The sequence below is a fragment of the Thermobia domestica genome, chromosome 16 (assembly GCF_964235325.1).
Source record: "Thermobia domestica chromosome 16, izTheDome1.hap1.1, whole genome shotgun sequence".
Lineage (NCBI taxonomy): Eukaryota > Metazoa > Arthropoda > Insecta > Zygentoma > Lepismatidae > Thermobia > Thermobia domestica.
In genome coordinates, this window is record NC_137469.1 from 86342380 (window position 1) to 86360578 (window position 18199).

General features: G+C 36.5%; 3 pseudogenes; all 3 read left to right on the plus strand.

Moving 5' to 3' along the window:
• The first annotated feature begins 1560 nt into the window (after positions 1–1560).
• On the plus strand, positions 1561–10404 carry LOC145672528 (histone H3-like; annotated as a pseudogene).
• A 60-nt stretch (positions 10405–10464) lies between these two features.
• On the plus strand, positions 10465–10797 carry LOC145672780 (histone H2A-like; annotated as a pseudogene).
• Positions 10798–10862: 65 nt separating this feature from the next.
• LOC145672781 (histone H4-like) lies at positions 10863–11160 on the plus strand (annotated as a pseudogene).
• Positions 11161–18199: the final 7039 nt, after the last annotated feature.

Below are 18199 nucleotides of genomic sequence, written 5' to 3' on the forward strand. Positions count from 1 at the left end.
AGCTTTACACCAGCTGAAAAAATTATCTGTTTATATCTGTCACATTAACGGCTCGAGAAGTTTGCCGCTTTCATAGACAATAGACGAAAGCAAATAGGCCATTGCTGAATAACACGTATTTACTTAAGGAAAAGGGCAGAAATAGAGAGAATTTAATTGAATCGGTGAGTGGAAAACCACTACTAGTCCACAAAACGCATTTTGAGATATTTGAAAAAATAACTTTCTTTTGTTAATGCCGCGAATGTACAGTCGACATTATAGCATTCTGTTATAACGTGCAAGGTCTTGCAAATTGCTCTGCTCTTCATTACAACTTGTAGTTCTACATCTTTAGTGTTATTTTTGCCTTTACTTCAAAATGGTTTATTTTGGAATCACACTGTTTTCCCACTCGCCGATTCAATTCTAACGTTGAGTTATTACTGAAAAATTCATTTTTTTATTTTGATATGCACAACCAGAATTCTAAATACATATCAATTCACATGGATAAACATATAATACTTATTAATGGACTTGGAAAAAGTACACATTAGGGGGCCTATCTTGCGTACAAGATAGCCCCTAAATTTCATCCCGTTTCTCGAAAACTGTCACGGTACAAACAAAACTTGTTTCGGTACAAACGGTACAAACGATTTGCTTTTGAATGGTGTATTCCAATTTTTTGTGCTGTGATACGGCGGGGCTATCTTGGCGCCAAGATAGCCCCCCCCCCAAATGTCATCCCCTGTTTTTCGAAAACTATCAGGGTACAAGCAAAACTTTTTTCGGTACAAACGGTACAAACGATTTGCTTTCGAATGGTGTATTCCAATTTATTGTGCTGTGATACGGGGGAGCTATCTTGGCGCCAAGATAGCCCCCCGCCCAAAATATCATCCCCTGTTTCTCGAAAACCATCAGGGTACAAATAAAACTTTTTTCGGTACAAACGGTCCAAACGATTTGCTTTCGAATGGTGTATTCCAATTTTTTGTGCTGTGATATGGGGAGGCTATCTTGGCGTCAAGATAGCCCTCCAAATGTCATCCCCTGTTTTTCGTAAACTATCAGGGTACAAACAAAACTTTTTTCGGTACAAACGGTACAAACGATTTGCTTTCGAATGGTGTATTCCAATTTTTTTGTGCTGTGATACGGGGGGGCTATCTTGGCGCCAAGATAGCCCCCCGAAGTGTCATCCCCTGTTTTTCGAAAACTATCAGGGTACAAACAAAACTTTTTTCGGTACAAACGGTACAAACGATTTGCTTTCGAATGGTGTATTCCAATTTTTTGTGCTGTGATACGGGGGGGCTATCTTGGCGCCAAGATAGCCCCCCCAGTCGACCTCTCAAGTAACCCTATAGGGAAAATGGTACAAACGAAAATATTTTCGGTACAAACGGTACAAACGAATGACCTAGTCATTGTTTCAATTTTCTAAAGTGGGGGGGCTATCTTGCCATACGTCTTGCTGTCTGCTATGTTGTTTATAAATAATAGCACGTGTTGAGTTGACACGTGCGTCTGTTGTGATGTGGGTATCCTTGCAATATACTAGTAGTAGAGAAGATGGGGATTGGTTGTGTGAGTTGCATGAACAGTAACTGTAATAGAAGGTCATAGTGGATAACGCGAGAGAAACCTGAAAGAATGAAAAATAAAAACAGAAGATAGGAGTAAGGCAAAAGCGAGAGGTGGGGACAAAAGTGAGAGTGGGAAACGGTAGCTCATTGAATTTTTTTGTAAACTTCTCTTTTTCTCTTTATCCTTCTCCTCCTCCTAGTACACACACAGTATTAAGTTGTAAAGTGCGTGAGTGTGAAATGCCATCTACCCATATTCAAGTCTTATGTCACACGGTTCGACTTTCATCGTAAGTGGAAAAATCATTTAATTATAGGCCATCAAAACAACGATTAAGTTAAAAGAAAACAAAGAATCAAAAGTTAATAAGGATATGCTCGAGCACGTATACGTATAGATTCTAGATTATTGTTACTATCATTGTATTAATATTTGTAGATTATTTGTTATTTCTTCAACATGATGAGTTATAATACATCTCATTAGCAAATTTACATCTTCACGTTTGATTCCAAAGCAGCCCGTGAATCAGTAAAATTAATACTTGCTTAGTTAAAATATATGCATTAATTTGTTTTATTTGTTTACTCGTTTACAGTATGATTTTTCCGTCCCCCACCAAAACCGTTGTTGGTAATGTGACAGTCTTTATAGGCACTGGAAGTCACTAAACCCTAGGTTAAGGTAAGATGAGAGAGAGAGAGAGAGAGAGAGAGAGAGAGAGAGAGAGAGAGAGAGAGAAATCATTTATTAGTAGCGCTGATCCAAAATTATTTGGTCCCATATACGAGAAAACTCTGAGAGAGAAATAACAGAATTTAACCATTTCCGCTGTCCTAGTGGCTAGCTCTTGTATTTTGGTATATGCGGACCAGGGTTCTATTAAACTGTTCGACAAAATTTAACTTCAAAAAATTTTTCTGCATGAAAGCAGATGTTCTTTATAGTTTTCGAGCGGCTGAAAACGAATCTGATCTTAATTTAGGCTCTACACCCTCAGATTTTGAAATAATGTTAGTTATAGTAGATTTTGGTTAAAATTTTAAGGAAATCGCAGAACTGTAGGTTTGAAGCCTCTCTACTCCTTTCCTAACTATCCCAGAATAACAAATGATACCTCGTTGGAAAGGGCATGGAACACACATTACAATGGTAAGCATTTATTACCCATCGCGCTCAATGTGCAGTAGTAGAAGAAGAAAAATATTGAAAAAGCTGGGAAAACGGGGTTTTTGAAGAAATTTAGAGAAGTTTGCAACACTGACAGTCACGGTACGCAAACATAAGCTCAGTAACCCATATCCCATACATTCAGGTGTGTTATATTAAAAACTCAAAGAGATATCTCAAGTACAAGGGGAGTGAAACAGTGTGAAAGTAATTTAAACGAGGGAAAATTTAATATTTGGAGAAATTGAAAAAAAAGTTTGCAACACTTACACTTGCGATACTCACACATAAGCTCAGTAACACACATCCAATACATTCATTATATTAAAAGAGTCATAGAGATTGCTGTTTACTAGGCGAGAAAAAATTCTTTAACTCGAGTAAACAAAGAAATATATGTACAATATGAATATTCCCATTGTGATACAGAAATATATATGTGACCAAAGAACACTACGTAAGATTCATCTAGTACATTGTTTTGCGTTTGATCTTCTTCCTGTGGGTGTCTTCGGTGTCCCCAACCAATCCCCAACAATAGTCCGCAAGCATATTCGGTTTCCATCCACTTTGGTAACGTCTTTCCATTGCTGCTATTGTTTGGTGAAACTTTTCGCCATGCTCATCACTTACGTCGCACAGTCATTTAGACTTCGGTGGAAAGAAGCGTAGACGACTGTGTAGAAAGTGAATTCTCAGTGACATGTTGTATGCATGCTTTCCGTAATTATTCAAAAAGTTGTCCACGAGTGTTTTTGTAGTTCCTATGCTTTGTCTTGCCTAAGAAACCGGAACACAAACTCTTGAATGATACCCAACACTGTAGCTCAAGAGGGCTAAGCGCTGCATCAAAGTTATGGTTCCGCATTAGATCTCTTATCTGGGTGTGGACAAACACACCAGCCTTCACTTTGTTAGCGCTGAGATTCGGAAACTTAGTGTCAAATACTAAAATCCAGCTCCACTCTTGTAAATTCCAACCACAAAAGATTTCATAGGCCAAATTTTATATGGAGAGGAGGGAGATATATGTCTTCAGATTTAACTAGAGATTGGTTGCAACATTCTTAACACCTACCTGCATTGTACTGCGTCGTGATCATTCTTTCCTCTTGTAGGAACTATCTCGGGCACGAGAGTCCCATTCGCGTAAGGAACAGCAATGTTTTGTGTATCCATTATGTAGTCCTGTAAGTATGCTATAACTTTGAAATCGGCAACAATGTGCTACTTAAGAACATTGTACTGAACTTTTTCTAACATAAGTTTCATTATGTCATACGTTTCTTTCACCTGTGTATCATAAGCAATTGGTACAGTTGGGAGGATATTGCCATTATGTATTAAAACTGCCTTAAGACTGCTCTTTGAGGAGTCTATAAAAAGTCTCCAATACCGTGCCACATGTGTCGTACCAAGAGCAGCAAACAGAACAAAAACAAAGTGTATCTTCCTGTTGAAAAAAAAACTCTGAATGGTGCATGTCGTTTCCTGTATGAACAAACGGTGGCACTTACGTCAAGTAAATTCCATTGTTTAAGTCTGGATGCAAGAATTTCAGCCTGCCACTAGGTTAGTTTCAAATCTCGAACAAGGTCATTTAAATCACTTTGTGTTACAAAATTTGTTTCTCTCTTCAAATTCAAAATCTGACTCTGAGCTCTCCGATTCTGATGAAGCTACGTTTGTTTTCTTCTCTTCCAGAGACCATGTTGCTGGAGGTACAGGAATTGGAACATTATCACCATGTTCGACAGGTCTTATTGCAATCGAAATATTGTCAGGATTTTTTTTTGGCCTTCCCTTTCATGCCTTGAATGTATACAGCACATAAGTAGCAGTTACTTACGCGGTCGGCTGGCTCACGCCATATCTTCGGAGCACCAAATGACATTTTACCTTGACGTTTTTTATTCAACCACGACCGGAAATGCCAAGCACACTTATTACATACTGTACTAAGTACCCACTGCATATCTTCATCAATTTTGCTGTCGAAGTATATAGTTCGTAAGCCTTCTTCGCCAAAAGTATTAATTTTTCCCTCTTAGCCTTAACTATGTATTCTCCACAGACATAACAAAAATTATCTGAGTGGGCAACACAATCTCGAGGCACTGTGACAGTCACAAAAACACTTACACGATAGGAAGACGTGTACAAACTCCCTGCCCCACGCTCAAACCTTCAGACAACTGAGCAACAGTAGAGTGGTGACTGGGAGGGAGGAAAAATACAATGTTGCCAGGCTTCAATAGGCCACTTTTTTCTCACAAATTGGAATATTGGATGGGGAATATTCAAGATATTGGAATAGGGAATATTCAAGAAATTCTGACCATGTTTCTTTTTGCCATAAAAAAAGCTGAAATTTTTCAAAACAATCGTTGACAATTTACATACATGGTAACTTCATTTAGCAAAATTTTCTAAACTTCTGTTCAGGTAACATCTGTGAGTATTTTACCTGAATGTATTAGGTGTTCGTTACTGAGCTTATGTGTGAGTATCGCAAGTGTTGCAAACTTTTTCAATTTATCCAAATATTAAATTTCCCCTCCTTTTAAAATTACTTTCACACTGTTTTACTCCCCTTGTGTTTGAGATATCTCTTTGAGTTTTTAATATAACACACCTGAATGTATGGGATATGGGTTACTGAGCTTATGTTTGCGTACCCTGACTGTCAGTGTTGCAAACGTTTCTAACATTCTTCAAAAAACCCGTTTTTCCCAGTTTTTTCAATATTTTTCTTCTTTTTCTACACATTGAGCGCGATGGGTAATAAATGCTTACCGTTGTAATGTGTGATCCATGCCCTTTCCAACGAGGTATCATTTGTTATTCTGGGATAGTTAGGAAAGGAGTAGAGAGGCTTCAAACCTACAGTCCTGTGATTTCCTTAAAATTTTAACCAAAATCAACTATAACTGACATTATTTCAAAATCTGAGGGTGCAGAGCCAAAATTAAGATCAGATTCGTTTTCAGCAGCTCGAAAACTATAAGGAACACTTTGTTTCATGAAAGAAGATTTTTCACTGTCGACCAGTGTTATCAGTGGAAGGGCACTAAATATTTTGACACAATACGATGGTTCGGATCTACCTTAAATTGTAGGTCTACGTCTTCTAACAGCCTCGATAGTGAAAAAGAACGGTTTTAACAAACAAGAATAATGAGATCAATTTAATCAATAAGTATTACAAAACAGAGCAGAAAGACACGTTTCTACTCGTATTGTTTGAATATGTACGTATCAGTTAGAAGTAGGAAGAGCGTATCCCGTGTGCACACATCTATTTCACATTCAATCACTGCTTTTACAAACCATATATCGCCACAATATATTACAAGAAATTAAGGAAAAATTATAAATAACACACACAAATTTTATTAGTAACACACACAAATTTTTTAGTATCTATATATATAAAAGAGAACGTACAAAATTTTGTCCGCTCATCACGCTAATACGGCTGAACCAATTTCTTTCATTTTTGGGGGGTTATTAGGATTTGGACCCTAGATGGTTTTTATCATATCACTTTAATTTTTAATTACCAGTGTCTTGAGATAATTGACCATTCAAGTGTCCATAACGTACAAATCCTTTGTTATTAGTTCATCATAGGTAAAAATAAACGTATTTATATGCAACCCGCATGACCGTGTCACTCGGCGGGTTAACATAAATGACAGGCGATATACAGCGGAAAATAGCTTGAATCTTCTGTTTAAAATTTTTTAATTGATTTGCTTATTTTTACAGACACTTTTACAATATGCCAGCACCGGGATGACCGCAGCGAAGCGGGGCGGGTTAACATAAATGACAGGCGATATAATGTTAAGATTTACTGCAATCTTCTATGGTTTTTATCATATCACTTGAAAGCGAAAAAGTAAAAATTATCTAAGTAACAAAGTTTATTGCGTTCCGGGGTGACCGCAGCGAAGCGGGGTGAACGCTGCTAGTTACTTCTAAAATAAGGGACAAATCACAGTTGCTATATAGAATAGGTGAATCGGAGGAATAAATAGAAAGCATTCGATTTTTTTTTAATTGTTACGAAATATTGAAGAATATTTCTTAATATTTCTTTCACAATAGTTATATTAAGAAATATTGTGAAACATGTCGGGACAGTGAGAGTAGCACGTTCCAATCACATAGCTAGGAACTCTAACTAACTAACTAACTCTATGGCCTATGGAACCCGGAGGTTCAATGCCGCGTTCACAAAAGCTCTCCACTGACTTCTATTCTTAGCTAACTGCATCCAGTTTCTACTTTGTATTCCAATCTCTGCGAGATCCATCTTAATATTGTCCTCCCAAATGCGCCTAGGTCTTCCAGTCAAGACTTTGAAAGCGTTTCTACTTTCTTCCATTCTAGCTACATGACCCGCCCACCTAAGCCTCCTAGACTTGACGACCTAACAATGTTGGGTAAACCATATAAATTATGTAGTTCCTCGTTATGAAGTTTCCGCCATTCCCCATTCCCGTTCCTCTTGGGTCCAAATATTCGTCTCAGGATCTTGTTCTCAAATACTTTCAGTCTATGTTCTTCCCTCAGAGTAAGTGACCATGCTTCGCAGCCATACAGAACAACAGGCATAATTATCGTTTTGTATATTTTAAGCTTCAAATTCCTCGACAGAACTCGCGACGACAAGAGATTTTGAACCGAATAGTAACACGAATTCCCTGCTTTTAGTCGACATTTAGTTTCTTCGTGAATATGATTTTCCTCTGTTAATATTGATCCTAGATATTTGAAACTATCCACTTTATCAAAAGTATCATTTAATATTTTAACGCATCTATAATTTGCTGTATTACGGTCCCGACGCACTTCCATGTATTTAGTTTTCTCTGCATTTACTTCTAAACCCATGTCCCTGCAAGCGTTTAATAAGATCTCTGCATTTCTTTCTATTGTTCTCCTATCATCCCCTATTAAATTTACATCATCAGCATATGCCATAACCTGGTGAATACCGTTCAACTGTAGGCCCTGGTTGCTATCTTTGATTTTCCTTATAGCGTATTCCAGAACGAAGTTAAATAATAATGGCGACAACGCATCTCCTTGTTTCAGGCCATTTTCGACTTGAAAGCTCGTGGACAAGAATTTTCCTACCCGGACTTTACTTTGGGATTCATTAAAACATATCTTAATTAATCTAATTAGCTTTCTCGGTATTCCAAGTTCTGTAAGGACGTTGTATAATGTTTCTCTCCTAACCGAGTCGTACGCCTTTCTAAAATCAATAAATAGTTGATGTACCGGGGTATTGTATTCCCACTTTTTTTTCGAATATTTGGCGAATGGTAAATACTTGGTCGATAGTTGATCGATTTCGTCTAAATCCGCACTGATAATCTCCAATAATTTCATCTGCGTATGGGATCAGTCTTGCTAACAGAATATTTGAAAGGATTTTATAGGATGTTGACAGAAGAGAAATGCCTCGATAATTATTAGTCAGTTTTGTCGCCTTTCTTGTGAATTGGAACAATGATTGATTCTTTCCACTCTTGTGGCAATTCTTCCTTGTTCCAGATAAGGAGAATGAGTTTGTGTATCTTGTTCCATAATTTTTCGCCTCCAGCTAAAATTAACTCAGCCGAAATTTCATCTACACCCGGAGATTTGTGTTTCTTTAATTTCTTTATAGCGGTTTCTAGTTCTATTCGGTTGGGTTTTGGAATATACGGTTCTGCGGTGTGTATCACCTTTTCTCCACGCACACTAGTTTTTGGTTGCGTGTTAAGCAAATCGTCAAAGAAATCTTTCCATCTATTTAAGATGCTATCCGTGTCAGTGAGAACTGTACCGTGTGATTTCTTTAATATATAAGCACGGGGTTGATAGCCTTTCTTAAATTCATTGATTCCCTTATACATGTCCCGGATGTTTTTATTTTTACTATTATCTTCAAGTTCCTTAATTTTAGCTTTCAGAAAATCGCGTTTCTTTGTTCTAAAAGTTTTGGAAGTTTCCCGCCTGATATCTGCGAAATTTTGTGTAGTTATTTCATTCGGAGTTTGTAGCCAGCGTAATTTTGCCTGTTTTCTCTTCTCTGCTAGTTCTATGCATTCCTGGTCAAACCATAGTTTGTTCCTACGTATTTCCGCGTGTCCCAATTTTTCTTTTGCTGAAATTTTAATGCTATCTCTAATTTCAATCCAGGTATCCTCGACACTAGTGCACTCAGAATCTTCTAAGGCCGAGAATCTATTCGAAACTTCAATCTGGTATTTCTCTCTTACCTGGTTCTCTTCTAATTTCTTTAAATTGAATCTCTCCGTTTTCGGACAATGAATATTACCTTTATTCAACGATAACCTCTCTCGTATTATCGCTGCTACCAGGTAGTGGTCAGTGTCACAATCAGCCTCTCTAAACGACCGGACATCAATTATGCTAGATTGCCTTCTTCTATCTAGTAAAACGTGATCAATTTGATTATGTGTTTTCCCGTCTGGTGAAGTCCAAGTGTATTTATGAACGTCGCGATGTGGGAATTTTGTACTCTTCACGATCAGGTTTTTGGATGTTGGAAAGTTCACGAGTCTAACACCGTTGTCATTACTTTGTTTATGCAGACTTTCGTTCCCTATAATCGGTTTGAAAATATCCTCTCGTCCTACCTTCGCATTGAAATCCCCTAATAGAATTTTCATATGGTATCGCGGGAGTTGGTCAAATATCGGTTCCACTTCTTCGTAAAAACTGTCTTTTATATCGTCATCCTTATGTTCAGTTGGGGCATGTACATTTAAAACAATAATATCACACCACCGTCCCTTAAGAGTAATAAAAGAAAGTCTATCAGTAACAAATTCAACCCGTTTAATTGCTGGTAATATACGTTTATGAACGAAAAACCCTGTTCCTAACTGGTTATTTTTATTTCCTTCCCCGTAAAAGAACGTAAAATTTCCGGAATTCTCAGATCCATTTCCTTCCCACCTAACTTCCTGAACTCCTACTACGTCCATCTTGTATTTCTCTAACTCACTCGTTACGGATTTTAACGCGCCTGCTCTATAAAGACTCCTAATATTCCATGTTCCAAATCTCATGTCCATTTTTTTTTTTTTTTTTTGCTGAGGTCGTGCCAAGTTATTAGTCCTTGTCCGAGGCTTTTGTGAATATTTCTGAACAAGTGCTTTTTTTTATATATAGGATGAGGTTGTTAGCCCTACCCAAACCCCCAAGCTGGAGGACCACTCCTAGTCGGCTGTCCGCGACTGCTTACTGGAGTTAAAGCTTATAGAAAGCAGCTTGCCACCAAAGCTGTAAGAAAGAGTGCTGCAAGAAAGATTGCTTTACCGGTGAAGTTGAAAAACCCCACCGTTACAGATCTGGTGTTGTGGCTCTGCCAGAAATTCCTCGTTACCAGAAGAGCATAGAATTGCTTATCCGAAAGCTGTCTTTCCAACGACTTATTCGTGAAATTGCACAATATTTCAAGACAGATATTTGCTTTCAAAGCTCTGCTGTCATGGCATTACAGGAAGCAAGTGAAACTTATTTTGTATTCTTCTTGGAGATACCAAATTGTGCGCTATTCACGCCAAGAGGGTCACAACCATGCCTAAGGATTTCCAGCTTGCGCGTCATATCCGTGGAGAACGTGCATAAGATTTAAACTATGGGATTTATATGATACTTTTCATTCCACGTACGAAAGAGTACTGAAAAATGTCTGATCGAGGCAAAGACGGAAAAATCAAAGGAAAGAGCAAGTACAACTCCAGCAGGGCCGGCCTTAAATTCCCGTTAGGTAGAATCTATCATCTTTTGCGAACTGAACGAGTTGGCGCTGGCCATGGAATATTGCCAGCTGAAGTTCTTGAATTTTTGGTAACGCAGCTCGTGACACCAAGGAGACGAGACTAGAATAATTCCACATGATTTGCAATTAGCTATCCTGAATTGAACAAGTTATTGCCTGGAGTGACATTCGCTCAGGGTGGTGTTTTACCCAGCATTCAAACCGTACTTCTAAGAAAACTGAGAAGAAGGGATAAACGTAAGACCTATTTCTCATACGAATTGATAATTATCGTTTATAGTGAGCAAAGCAGCAGGTTATTAGAATGACTGGACGTGGAAGAGGAAAAAGGGTCTTAGCAAGAGAGGTACCAAGCGTCACCGTAAAGTTCTTCTTGACAACATTCAGGGTATTAGCAAACCCGCTATTAGAGGTCTTGCTTGCCTGGTGGTGTGAAGTGTATCTCCGGTCTCATTTATGAGGCAACCCGAAGAGTATTGAAAGTATTCTTGGAGAACGTAATCAGAGATGCTGTTACGTAAGAGGAAGACAGTACAGCTATGGATGTTGTTGTACATGCCTTGAAGAGGCAAAGAAGAATACTGTACGGATTCAGAGGTTAAGTTTGAATACTTCCTATTTTGGATGTAAAATTGAAATTGCTCACTGTAAACAATTGCTTCCACAATTATTGTATTAAACCAAAAACAATGCCAAAGTAAGCCTCTTACATATAGACCAATTAAATTCTTACGGCAATGCATTTATGCAGACTAATTACTTACACTAATATACGTCTCAGTTTACACATAAATACGATAATAAAGCAAATATTAGAGATATAATTAAGTTAAAGTCTAACCATTCCTACTCTATGTTTATCAAGAAAAAACACCAATAACACCCGTCTACAGTGGATATTTTACAGAAACAAGAGTAGCCAATCTTTATAGATTTCGAGGCGCTGAACACGAATATCACACTTAAAATTAGCTGGTAGCTCAGGGTTGCCAGTAAATGTGGAATCTACCTAAAAAATTCATGCTTTTCACATTTATTTTGTTAGGTTTTACTCAGGAACGAATAATTACGTCCCTATTTATTGTTGCGGAATGTGTTATACCTCTTTCTATTCGTCGATGACCGTACTTTCTGAAAATTTAACAATCATTCCGGTAACCGGTACCGTTGGGAAATTATATACCCATATATTCGAAAATATCCCTTTTTTTAAGAGGAAAATCCGATTCTTTATTTTTTTTACTGGCAACCCTGCAATAGTAAAATTATAATTTATATTTGAAAAGTAACCTGTCAATATTGGGAATGTTTTCTGCAAATGTCGTCATGATCGAAGCGAGCCGAACTGTGAAAAAAAATATTATCCCTTCTTAACCGAAATGCCGAAATTTTCCCTACCTTTACAACATGTACTCCCATGCGCACAAAAATTGCGCGTATACTGTAACTGAAGATTTTTCGCATTTATTCCATTTTCCTTACGTTTATGGGTAAAATTCAGTTATTAGTATGTGGAGATAATAGAAAGCAATCCATCTAAGGAGATATTTCCAAAAAATATAATAAAATAATAAAAATATAAGCAAAAAACAAAATTATGCTCGGTTTTGTGTATACTGGCAACGATGATTTCTAGGGATTTTTTCAGTAGCAGAGCATGATTACGTAGGGAATTCAGTAGGGGAGTCGAGGAGTTGGACCAAGGAATTGGATATTGGAGTAAAATGTTGCATTTATTGGTTAAAACCTAGTGTGTAGATTGCCTGCCAAATATAAATTAGCTTCTGTAACTAAGATGTCGTACGAAAATATAGAATTAAACAGAAAAACTCTTATCTTAAGGTTCGAAGCGATACGCACCATGGTTATGAAGATTATTTCTTTAAAAAAAAAAAGAGCCTACACAACGTAACATCCGTGGTTAGGTGGATAGAGTGGCAGGCTCGAAGTTTTTTTATTATTATTTTGACACCACATCGAATCCCATTCCATCCCATTCCATTTTTTTTTTTACAAAACATAATTTTCATGTTAATAAGAACCGAAGCAATATAATAAGGACAACGAATCCCATTCCATCCCATTCCATTTTTTTTTACAAAACATAATTTTCATGTTAATAAGAACCGAAGCAATATAATAAGGACAACTTACTGATATTTTGCTGTAATGACATATTTATCAAGGATTAGAGAACTATTGTTAATAGCAATTGTTTCTGTTCATGCTGTTGCATAGCTTTTCTCATTCTGTTTTCTTGGAGAAAGAACAATTTTGTCTCCAACAAAGTGTGAAGGATATATACAGAAAAAGACATCTTAGTACCAAACGTGATTTATCCTGATGAAATGGACTAGTTTGCCATTATATATATATATATATATAAACTAAATTATTGAAGTTGGCTTTTCTTTAGGTTTTAGCTAAAAAAATTTTTTCTTTATAAGACTATATTTTATGAGGCAAGGTGTGTGATCATACCCACAAATTTAGCTAGGGAGTGAAAGATGATTGTTTATACAAACATTTTACAGGTTTAGGTGCGTGAAACAACAATACACCATGGTCTCGCTTATCCGACCATCCTTTGATCCGATATATCATTGCAAATAGCACCAATCGGCAAGAAGAACTGCAAGTTGTGGTCTTAATCTATTTTTCATGCTCTGGAGTCTATCGCCTAGCGCGCCCGTCTACACCTTGACTCATACGTCTATCATTCAGTGCAGACACGTATCCAGGTTTTCTATTCGGAGGGAGCTCAACACGAATCCTCGTAAGCACGTAATTCTAATGCTTTAAAAATATCAATAATAATAATAATAATAATAATAATAATAATAATAATAATAATAATAATAATAATAATAATAATAATGCAACAGTTCTGTACTTTTCTTAAACTTTTGCTACTTTTCATTTATAAACCGGTTTACTTTGGAAACTGCATTATAGCACAAACAAAATGAAACATATTTTCGAGAGAAATGTAACTAAAGAAAACTGTCTGCTACGTATATCGCATAACAAAAGTAGCAAGAAGACATTGAGTGTATCGTTCTAATATATTAAAGTTAAAAACAGAACGGAAACGAAATGTTAATCCTATTTAAAACTGTTCTTTAATTCCACCTGGTACAATGGCTTTATGGTACGTTCTTAGAATTATAACAAGACAACAGCACATTGCCCAAAGTTTGGGCACTGACTACTAGTAAACTGATATAAAAGAACCTCAAAAGGGTAAAAGCAAGTTTATTAAAAAGTGTTTGAGTTTCGGAGAGGGACAGCTCTCAGGCCCGCACGCTGGATACGTCCCTGATTCAGTGCAGTGCAGTTATTTGTTATAAAATATTATTATTAGATGCGTAATATGTAAAATTATATCATAAGTTTTACTTTTAATAGGTCTTTTCTTAACACATCCATATTATCCAGCGTTCTGCCTGCCTGTTTATGTCGGATAAGCGAAACTCTACTGTATTTCCAAAGCTAGCATATACATGAGCTAGAATTGTATCGTCCTAGAAGAGACAATAGTGTGAAATGCTTATATTAAAAGGCTGGAATATATATAAAAAAAAGCATAAGTACTGTTTTGGTAGAGTGAGAACAAATTAAAAACAATTCAATATATTTCCTAGGTATCAGATTATCATCTTATTGTATCGATGTGTATTCTTTTTAAAACATAGTTTTAAAAGTCATACCATTCGTAATATTTCTACGGAAATCGAAAGAAAAACTCCTATGTGCCTCTTGTGGCAAAGCGGCTTAAGTGCATGGTCCGAAACCGATTCCCACGTTAAGGTATAGATAGAGTTCCCATATTTAAAAAATGCAAATCCGGGACGCTACTAAATTACGAGAATCTTTGAAATGCTTAAAATTGAAAGAAGTGTTGATTACTAATTCACTTTCCTCCATTAGATAGAGTTGTTCAAGTATTACGTTATCACATTTTTATTCATTTCACTAGACCTTCCAAGGAAGCCAATTTCTCTGTAAATTTGGGAAGGGGTGCATTCAAATGCAGAAGATATATATATGAGGATTTTAAGACAAATTACACTCAAATTATGCCAAATATTGTATATTCATAAATACAAAAAAGGCCTACATGAGCTTTGGGCGGCCCGGCCCCCAGGATCGGCGCCCTTGCCTTCTTCCTAGTTAAGAAAACGTATGCAGATGATTTACTCCCTCCCCCTGGTAAGCAAAATTGTTTTTTTTTTTTTATCCTCAAGATCTGTTGTGTTTCGTGAAATAACAGCGGGAATTTCCTGATTACTTAACCATCTGAATGAATGTTTTCACTTAGAGCCATCCCGTCGATTCGCGTTGCCTAGGACTAAAATAAATTAAGGGCCAATAATGAAGATGAGACTTCCATATCAAACATGAAGAAACATGTGGATCGGAGATCTTTCTTTGTTCCAACTTTGATTTTTTCAAATCCATGATGGGAAATTATATTATGAGTACAATTTTCGAAATTAATAGTATACAATCGTAAAAATATCTTACAAAACGATAGTTTATTGCAAAATACTTTGACTCAAAGAATAAATTACAAGTAATAAACTTGTTACTTTTCCTGAAGAGTCTAAGTCTTGAATGAGATGGAAGCTCTCGAGCGTAGTGCTTGGAACGATTGCCTCACTTGTTCTACCTTCCCGTGGCGCAGCCTTGATTCGACTTGATCCTAAACGTATTATTCAGAAGTCGAAGTCGGAAGATGTTTCCCATTTTTCCAAAACACTCTTGGTCGATTACAATCTGCCTCACTCGTGAGGGAATAATCCCATGCCGTAAGCGTCGGTGGACCACCGATAGGCAACTAGTGACATGTCCCCCAAAATTGGCTGTCCCGCAGCCAAAAATTGGTCCCACTTCCGTTTCGAAAATTATACCACCACCGGCAGAGAAGCGACGGGACGCCAACGAACCACAAAATTATTCCCCTAAAATACGTTAAATCGCCTATATGCGTAATTTCTTTGCATCAAGGTGAGTCTAAAAACATTTTTAAAAAATAAAACAAAAGTGCCCTGACTGGGCGTGAACCATCAACCTTAGGGTTACTAGTTGCGTAATCTTCCGAATTCGCCACGGAGGCGATTATGAAGACACAACTTGTAGAGTGATAAATCGTTGAAGTCTTTTTAATATTTCTAATCAGTGCTCCTTTAACCGTGTATATTTGAAGATAACTGTTTGGAATTAGATCAAATGCACTCGTCATGTAATTTTATAACAAAATAGCAAGCGTCTATTTACTTTTTTCACAGTTCTCCCATATTCACTTGCTAGTGATCGGCGACGATTGCCAACTAAATTCATACAATTATACGCACCCATCTCAAGATTTTTCACTTCATGATGTAAAGGCAGGAGTTACTCTTGACCCCCGGAGCTCAAGTATTGTCCTTATAATAACAATTCGTCAGCGAAAAATAATATATAATAATAACCGCATGCACATGACTGGTGATAGTTCATGTTTGTCCCTTTACGATTCTCCGTGACAAATCAAACGAGCGCGGACCAAAATGAAGTCCTCGTTCTTACGTGGTGGTAACTTCAATACCCCCGATTCTAGATATCTGCTTCGACTCGACGAATCCCTGCCACTAGTGACAGACTAACGGCAATCCTTCGACGCGTCGCTATATCGACGATCGCCATTTACCGGCAAGTGGGCCACTAGAAGTTGGCGACGTTTACGGCATGGGGAAGCTAATAAACAAACAAAAAAATAAATAAATCTAAAGCCTTATAAAAAAAAAGTTTTCTCAAAATTTACATCTAGCAAAATCATTTATTGGTATTCCAGAACTGTGAATTCACCTTTATTCATAATTTACTTCTATCGTAGTTTTGATATGAAAATGATATGTCTGAAACTGTAACACAGGTCATTAATACCTTTTTTTTTTCTTGCTTTACTCAGATTTAACAGTTTTACTTAACAGTCAGTCAATTTGGATCTGTGATATCAGAGTTTTAGAGATTTCCTTAAATTTTTCATTTCTGAAACAGTTTGCAACTAATACCATTAACGTATCCCTTTCGATATTTTCATATGTAATGGCTTGGTCACTCTCAGTATATTTCAAACAATAAACTATTTACGGCGTCTTACTCCATTAATCCGAACTACATTTTATATCCAACAACTCTGTGCATTTTCCCTTAAATCTGCAAACTTTCTATTAGGTTAAAACTCAGTATTTTCTATTTTCTTTATTTCTTGCTAAAACGAAAGTGTTCTATAGGCAACCTGAAATGATGACTCTATATTACATTATGTTGCATAGGGCATTTTATGTAGCATATCATTTGACAGTTGGACACTTTCTTCGTATATTGAAAGCACCAGGGATTAAGTCCTTCTACACTTACATGAGAAGTAAACACATTCTTTTTAATTCGTGGAATTGTGCCAATGCACTAGGTCCAGAGAGTTTTTAATTTAAGCTAATTAATAATAATAATAATAATAATAATAATAATAATAATAATAATAATAATAATAATAATAATAATAATAATAATAATAATAATAATAATAATTATTATTATTATTATTATTATTATTATTATTATTATTATTATTATTATTATTATTATTATTTTATTGACAGGTTTTTCTGAATATTAAGCAATATTTCACAAAAAGCTGGTATTTTTAAACAAATGTGTTCGATATCAAGTTTTCATAAAGTAGTCACTCTCTCCTATAAATAATTTCAGAGGGGCCGCGGTGGCTCAGTGATAAAGCGTTCACCTTTGGTGCATGGGATTCTTGGTTCGACCCCAGCTCGCATCAAGTGAATTTTGTGGTGGAGAAACACCATGTGCATGGGTTTCCTCGGGGTTCTCCCGTTTTCTCCCACTTTTTTCATTCCACCATTGCATTCATTTCTCATCATCACCGTGTCCTTTAGCCTAGCCGGTATAACCGTGGGTCGTAAAACTTAAAGATTTCACTTCAAATAATTCCAACCCAAACAGTTGCAGGAAGTATGTGATTTCGAATAAAACAAACTACTCTATAAAATTCTAAGTATTATTATTTTTTATATATACAATTGTAGCGGACCTTATTTCTAAATCTATGGGTAAGAAGATTAAGTTCATTCTCTTATTATTATAAATTCATTTCAATTGAAGCAGTTAAAATAGTTGGGAAAAATTAGAAAACCATACCCTATATTTCAGTGTGCCACAACCGGATAAGGGGCACACTGGCGTGCCCAGCAAAATGAACAGTGTGACGCAAACTTTTACCTATTATTTACAAGAATATTCGTCGAGTTTATTTTATTTATTATTATGAACGATTCTTCCACGGATCAGCTGTCTGTATACAGTTAAACAAACAAGTATCACATTGAGGGAATGAGTGTAATTATTTACTTTAATAGTAATAGAAATGTATATTTTCTTGTATTTTCTACCGGGAATAACTGCATCCGGTCTAGCAAGCTGAGACTAACAACAAAGAAACCCGATGTGGCAAACACACATCACCTACGCACTTCAATACACCAACGAAGGTGCAGACTATTCATGAGTTAAAGTCTCTCACCCAATGTATTCTCCTAACATGTCTCCCAGCGATTACAACATTTTTTG